Genomic DNA, 6092 nt, shown 5'->3' with positions numbered 1-6092 from the left:
GGGTTCTTTGATATGCCAAATCTAACCGTGTATTAAGATTTTTAATTTTGGGTCCTGTTTTTTAAATTGGTCTAAATTAAGGTCCAAAGGGTCCAAAATTCAACTAAGTTTGATTTTAACAAAAATTGAATTCTTGGGGTTCTTTGATATGCTGAATCTAAACATGTGTTTAGATTTTTGATTATGGGCCCAGTTTTCAAGTTGGTCCAAGTTGGGGTCCAAAATTAAACTTTGTTTGATTTCAACAAAAATTGAATATATGGGGTTCTTTGATATGCTGAATCTAACCATGTATTTTGATTTTTGGGCCCTGTTATCAAATTGGTCCACATTGAGGTCAAAAGGGTCCAAAATTAAACTTTGTTTGATTTCATTAAAAATTGAATTCTTTGGATTCTTTGATATGCTGAATCTAACCATGTATTTAGATTTTGGATATTGGACCATAATAGGTAAATTAAAAAAATTTAAGTTCTTAGACCACATTCATTCTGTGTCAGAAACCTATGCTGTGTCAAATATTTAATCACAATCCAAATTCAGAGCTGTATCAAGCTTGAATGTTGTGTCCATACTTGCCCCAACTGTTCAGGGTTCGACCTCTGCGGTCGTATCAAGCTGCGCCCAGCGGAGCATTTTATTGAATAATGAATTAAAAAAAATACCAAGATAATACTCTCTTTTAAAAACCATAATTTAATAAACAGGTTATAATTTTTTAATGATTATCAGGCAATTTTTAAAGATCTTGAATTTCAGATTCTATCAGTTGTTATAGTTTGTGTCCTAAAATAGTGTTTTGAGTTACATAAAGTGTCAAAAAGTAAACAGATTTTAAAAAGCACCATATACATGTATATTCTTATCCATCATACTTTAAAATGGTATGAAATCTAAATTTTAATTGTCACACAGACAATTAAAAAAAACCATTTGTCATTTTTAAATTCTCGCTCTGATCATGCAAAGGTCTACATTTTTGACAAACATACTTCTTGACCCTATAAACATTTATAAAGTTCAATGTTTAACCTCCGAAAACCTTCACAGAAAAAATGGTACCATGTATTGGAGGAACATGCTATATTTGAGTCACATGCAATAAGTTCTCCTTTAATTGTGGAATAAATAGGTGCCTTGTGGTCTCTACAGTAAGAAGCACAGCCTAAGTTCCAGTTCTGACTAGAATCATTTTTTATACTCTGATCATGACAGTCTTTTAATCCCTGACATTCTTTTCCAGCCAAATTTTGGTCAATGGGTTTGTCATTAACATCATCAGCAGCATCATCATTTTCTTCATCATCATCATCATCATCATTAGTGCACTCGAGGTGAATATTCTTGTCTTGTTCTTCTGAAATTTGATAAAATAATTATAAATACATTTTCCAACTGAAATTTATAAATTGGTTTGGACTAAAAAACTATTAAGCACACACCCATACATATATACTTGGGGTATTATTATTATTCAGTTTTTTCTTGAGGTAATTTCATGATTACCGATACTTAACTTGCAATTAAAATCTTTTTTATTTCATAAACTGCACCTTGTTTATAGGAACAACCAATTGACTGTAAGTAGGGTCTTTTTTTTCTCTAAAAATATATTGTTATTCCCAACCCTTTGGCTTTGAAGAAAGAAATCTTTTGATCAAGCAGATGGAAAAAAATATTTTGATTAAAATGTTAATCGAGGGCTGAAAAAATTTTGATTCACACAGCAAAAATTAAAAAACACCCATACTTTGATGCTTGCAAAACATTGAAAATACCCCCTCAAAGTAGAATGGTTGTTGATTCATTATACAGTCCTACATCCATGCACAAGAAAGTGATAATTTCATATCTTCTCTCAATTATAAAATGGTTAAGAAGGGCTATAAATCTGTTATTTCATACTGATAAGGCGACAGATAATATTACTTAACAAACAGATGTTTAAAACACAAAATTGTTAAACTTTAAAAATTTTAAGAAAATGCACAGGCACATGTGGGGTTGCCCCCCCCTCCCCCTTCCCCTTTTTTCGTGTGTGTTAAATTCTTATTTTGGAAATATTCTTTGATGTTGATTATCCTGACTTTCAAGATTTATTTGAAAACCTTATTATTTTGAAATATGATTTTTAAAAGTATTCTCATCTTGCAATTTATTGAAAAAATCAAAATCACATATAATGAAAAAACAATATATTTCTTGATTGGTATTTTGTATTTCATTTTATCACTTCTTGCAACAATTGTCACCTTTAGATTGAGAAAGAAACCATGTGGTATCTGTGAACTAACATAATATAATTGATGTGACAGATTAATTTGAAGATATGGTGTTTTCTTAGTGGTGCAGGAGATAAGTTCACTTTTTATTCAATATCATTTTGATGCAAATTCTTGAGCTTAGTTGTAAGACTGTATATAGAATATTTTAATGATGTCCATCATTGTCCATTAAAAGTAATCAATTGTCAGAATTATGGTGTTGTATACGAAAACATCTCCTTCTATAAATATCTTCATACTTTGTTCTCTTGTTTTTTTATGTCTTGATTACCATTTTTGTTGTGTACATTGTTTTTGATCTATCATTAAATAAAATGCTCCGCAGGGCGCAGCTTGATACGACCGCAGAGGTCGAATCCTGAACAGTTGGGGCAAGTAAGGACACAACATTCAAGCTTGATACATTGTACAGCTCTGAATTTGGATTGTGATTACATATTTGACACAGCATAGGTTTCTGACACAGAATGAATGTGGTCTAAGAACTGAAAAATTATAAATTGGACATTTACCTATTATGGTCCAATATCCAAAATCTAAATACATGGTTAGATTCAGCCTATCAAAGAACCCCAAGAATCAAATTTTTAATGAAATCAAACAAAGTTTAATTTTGGACCCCGATTTGGACCAACTTGAAAACTTTGCCCATAATCCAAAATCTAAATACATGTTTAGATTCAGCATATCAAAGAACCCCAAGAATTCAATTTTTGTTAAAATCACACTCAGTTTATATATAATTAATTTTGGACCCTTTTGACCTTAATGTAGACCAATTTGAAAACAGGACCAAAAATTAAAAATCTAAATACACGGTTAGATTCAGCATATTAAAGAACCCCAATAATTCAAGAATAAAACCCCATTGAAATTGGTCAAGAAATAAGCAATTTATACAAAGTATTAGAAAAGTATTGTTTCTGGCCCCTACTTCCTAAACAGTTAGGGCCATAACCCCCAAAATCAATCCCAACCTTCCTTTTTTGGTTTCAAACCTTGTGTTTAAATTTCATAGAGATCCATTCACTTATACACAAGTTATTGTCTGGAAACTAGAAAAATGTTTATTTGGACCCCTTTTTAGGCCCTTAATTCCTAAACTGTTCGGACCATAACCCCCAAAATCAATCCCAACCTTCCTTTTGTGGTTTCAAACCTTGAGTTTAAATTTCATAGAGATCCATTCACTTAAACTAAAGTTATTGTCCGGAAACTAAGTGTCTTTGGATGACGACGACGATGTAATACCAATATACGACCGCAAAATTTTTTTACGGTCGTATAAAAATGGTAAAATTAGTTACAGGGCAATATCTCATCAATGTATTTTCTGACAATTTATATCAAAATTGACAGTACATTGAAGATACTGATTTTCTTAACTGAACATACTGTAGATATTGATGTCCTGGGCATTAATTCTCTTGCCAAATTTGTCTAATTAGTAACTTTTGAAAATATCAAATAATATAAAAATAAGAAGATGTGGTATGATTGCCAACGAGACAACTAGAGACCAAATGACATAGAAGTTTACAGATATAACCTCCAATAATGAGCAAATTTTAAAAATAAGATGTGGTATGATTGCCAATTAGACAACTCTCCACAAGAGACCAAATGACACAGAAATTAACAAATATAGGTCACCGTACGGCCTTCAACAATGAGCAAAGCTCATACCGCATAGTCAGCTATAAAAGGCCCCGAAATGACAAATGTTAAACAATTCAAACGAGAAAACTGACAGCCTAATTTATGTACAAATAAACTGCTCCGCTGAGCACAGCTAGATACGCCCGCAGAGGTCCAACCCTGAACAGTTGGAGCAAAAATGGACTCAATATTCAAGCTTGATTCAGGTCTGAATTTGGATTGTAATTAAATATTTGACATATTATAGGTTTCTGAATAAATGTAGTCAAAGAACTTGAAATTGGTTATATGAATTGAATTTATATTCAATTAAAGATTTCTTGCTGTTGTGCAATACTTAGTAAATCTGTTGTCAGACTATAAACAAATAAAGTTCAATTAATTCTCAATGTCATATTAGAAATTTATGAAAATTTTAAAGGGAGCTTACATCAATATATACAAACAATTCACCAAAGTTTGATAAGAATTGTTGAAAGCATTTTTGAGTTATTGACCGAAAACTGGAAAATCACCCCTTTTTTTAATGAATAAAACCCCATTACTCGGAAACGTAAAATCTAAATTTTATAAAAAACGAAAGGGAGCTCACGTCAATAGATATAAACAATTCACCAAAGTTTTATGCAAATTGGTTAAAGCATTTTTGAGTTAATGTCCGACATGTTGACGACGGACAGACGGACAGACTGACAACGGTATACCATAATACGTTCCGTAAACGGGCGTATAAAAACCCAGACCTGCATGATAAATGTAAAACAATTCAAAGGAAAAATGGATATAAATGGGAAATTGAATATTGCCATTTCGGGAATGCACAAGACAAATAATTTTATATGATATAGATTAAAAAAGTGTTTAACAAATCCTTTCTTGTCACAATTTTTCAAAAAAATTAAGGAATTACTTCAAGGACACAATGAAGGACAAATTTCGTTGCTATAAATCCTCATTCTGTTTCAGAGAAGAATTTCAATGAAGGTAATTTATGACAAACACCAAGTGATGACAAAAACTTGCACAAAAAGGCCTACTAACAGTGATTAAGTTCAAACGCAGATAAACTAAGGAAAGAGCAAAGAAAATGTACTTACCTGAGAAAGATTCATTTGTAGAATCTTCACTGCTCTCAGACTTCTCTTTGTCTTTGACATTGTCCTGAGAGTCCAAAGATTTTTTTAAGTCTGCCTGTTAGAATTTCAGGTGCTATATGCGTCTCAAAGAAACTTCTTATAGCTGGTAACATAATGGTTGTCCAATATTTTTCATCAAATGGAACATCTATCGTAAGCAATCCTTTTGTTGTCCAAACAACTAATTTTGCATTATTCTCTTTACAATAATTTTGTCACTTGTTTCAAAGCAGTAATTTCGTGTTTCAGACCCCACTGAATGGGTTTTACTCTTGAAAGATCAGTTGGTTTGTATTTCATAATATCCATCAAAAAATTATTTTGATTCTTCTTTTTACCTAGTACCCGGACAACCTTACTTGCTGTTATTGCCCCTATTCTTTGACGAAACCATTCTTCATTAGCAGATTGACCTCTTGTCAGGGTTTCTATTTTGCTTCTATCAGTTTGATTGTAAGTTTTCTGAATTAAGTTGATGTATTTATTCAATCCCTCCTGGTAACCATCATCGTCAATGGATTGAAAATGTTGATGGGGTATTTCTGTTAATGAGGGTGGTGTTGTTTCCACAGTGATACTTTCCACGTAGCAAATACCATAATGAAATTCAGTACATGTCTCTGGCAGGGACTCTGGTCCTTAAACTTCTGGTTGTTTCACAGGTCTTAATCTTGCTAAGTCAACAATGTTGACGATTGGAGGCATAGCATCTTTTGAATTAGCATTCCTGATGTCATATAGCAGTTGAAGAGTTCTTTGGTATTGCCTCTCTTTCGACAGTTTCGGTGCAATGTCGTTTATATAGGTTTTTATACTGGAAGGCTTGTTCCTGATATCAATTTCTTCACCTTTTTTAGGTTCAACCTTGGCACCTTAATATAAATAGTACTGCCATTAAAGATAAACCCTAGTACCAAAAAAAAATATTTAAAATTATAAATATGTATATACATGTACATGTATTAAGGAATTTTTTTTGTAAAATCTGCTAAATTTGAATTCTCTCTATGAA

At 31.9% G+C, this 6092-nt stretch overlaps 1 long non-coding RNA gene across 1 annotated transcript; it reads right to left on the bottom strand.

Moving 5' to 3' along the window:
• Positions 1–1282: 1282 nt before the first annotated feature.
• On the bottom strand, positions 1283–5347 carry LOC127724826 (uncharacterized). The gene is made up of 2 exons (XR_007992739.1): positions 5042–5347; positions 1283–1357 (listed from the first exon to the last, which is right to left on the bottom strand). It is a non-coding gene; the product is annotated as an uncharacterized LOC127724826 (long non-coding RNA).
• Positions 5348–6092: the final 745 nt, after the last annotated feature.

Source organism: Mytilus californianus, unplaced genomic scaffold (genome assembly GCF_021869535.1).
Source record: "Mytilus californianus isolate M0D057914Y unplaced genomic scaffold, xbMytCali1.0.p SCAF_14, whole genome shotgun sequence".
Taxonomy (NCBI): Eukaryota; Metazoa; Mollusca; class Bivalvia; order Mytilida; family Mytilidae; genus Mytilus; species Mytilus californianus.
This window is presented reverse-complemented; position numbering and strand designations above follow the sequence as displayed.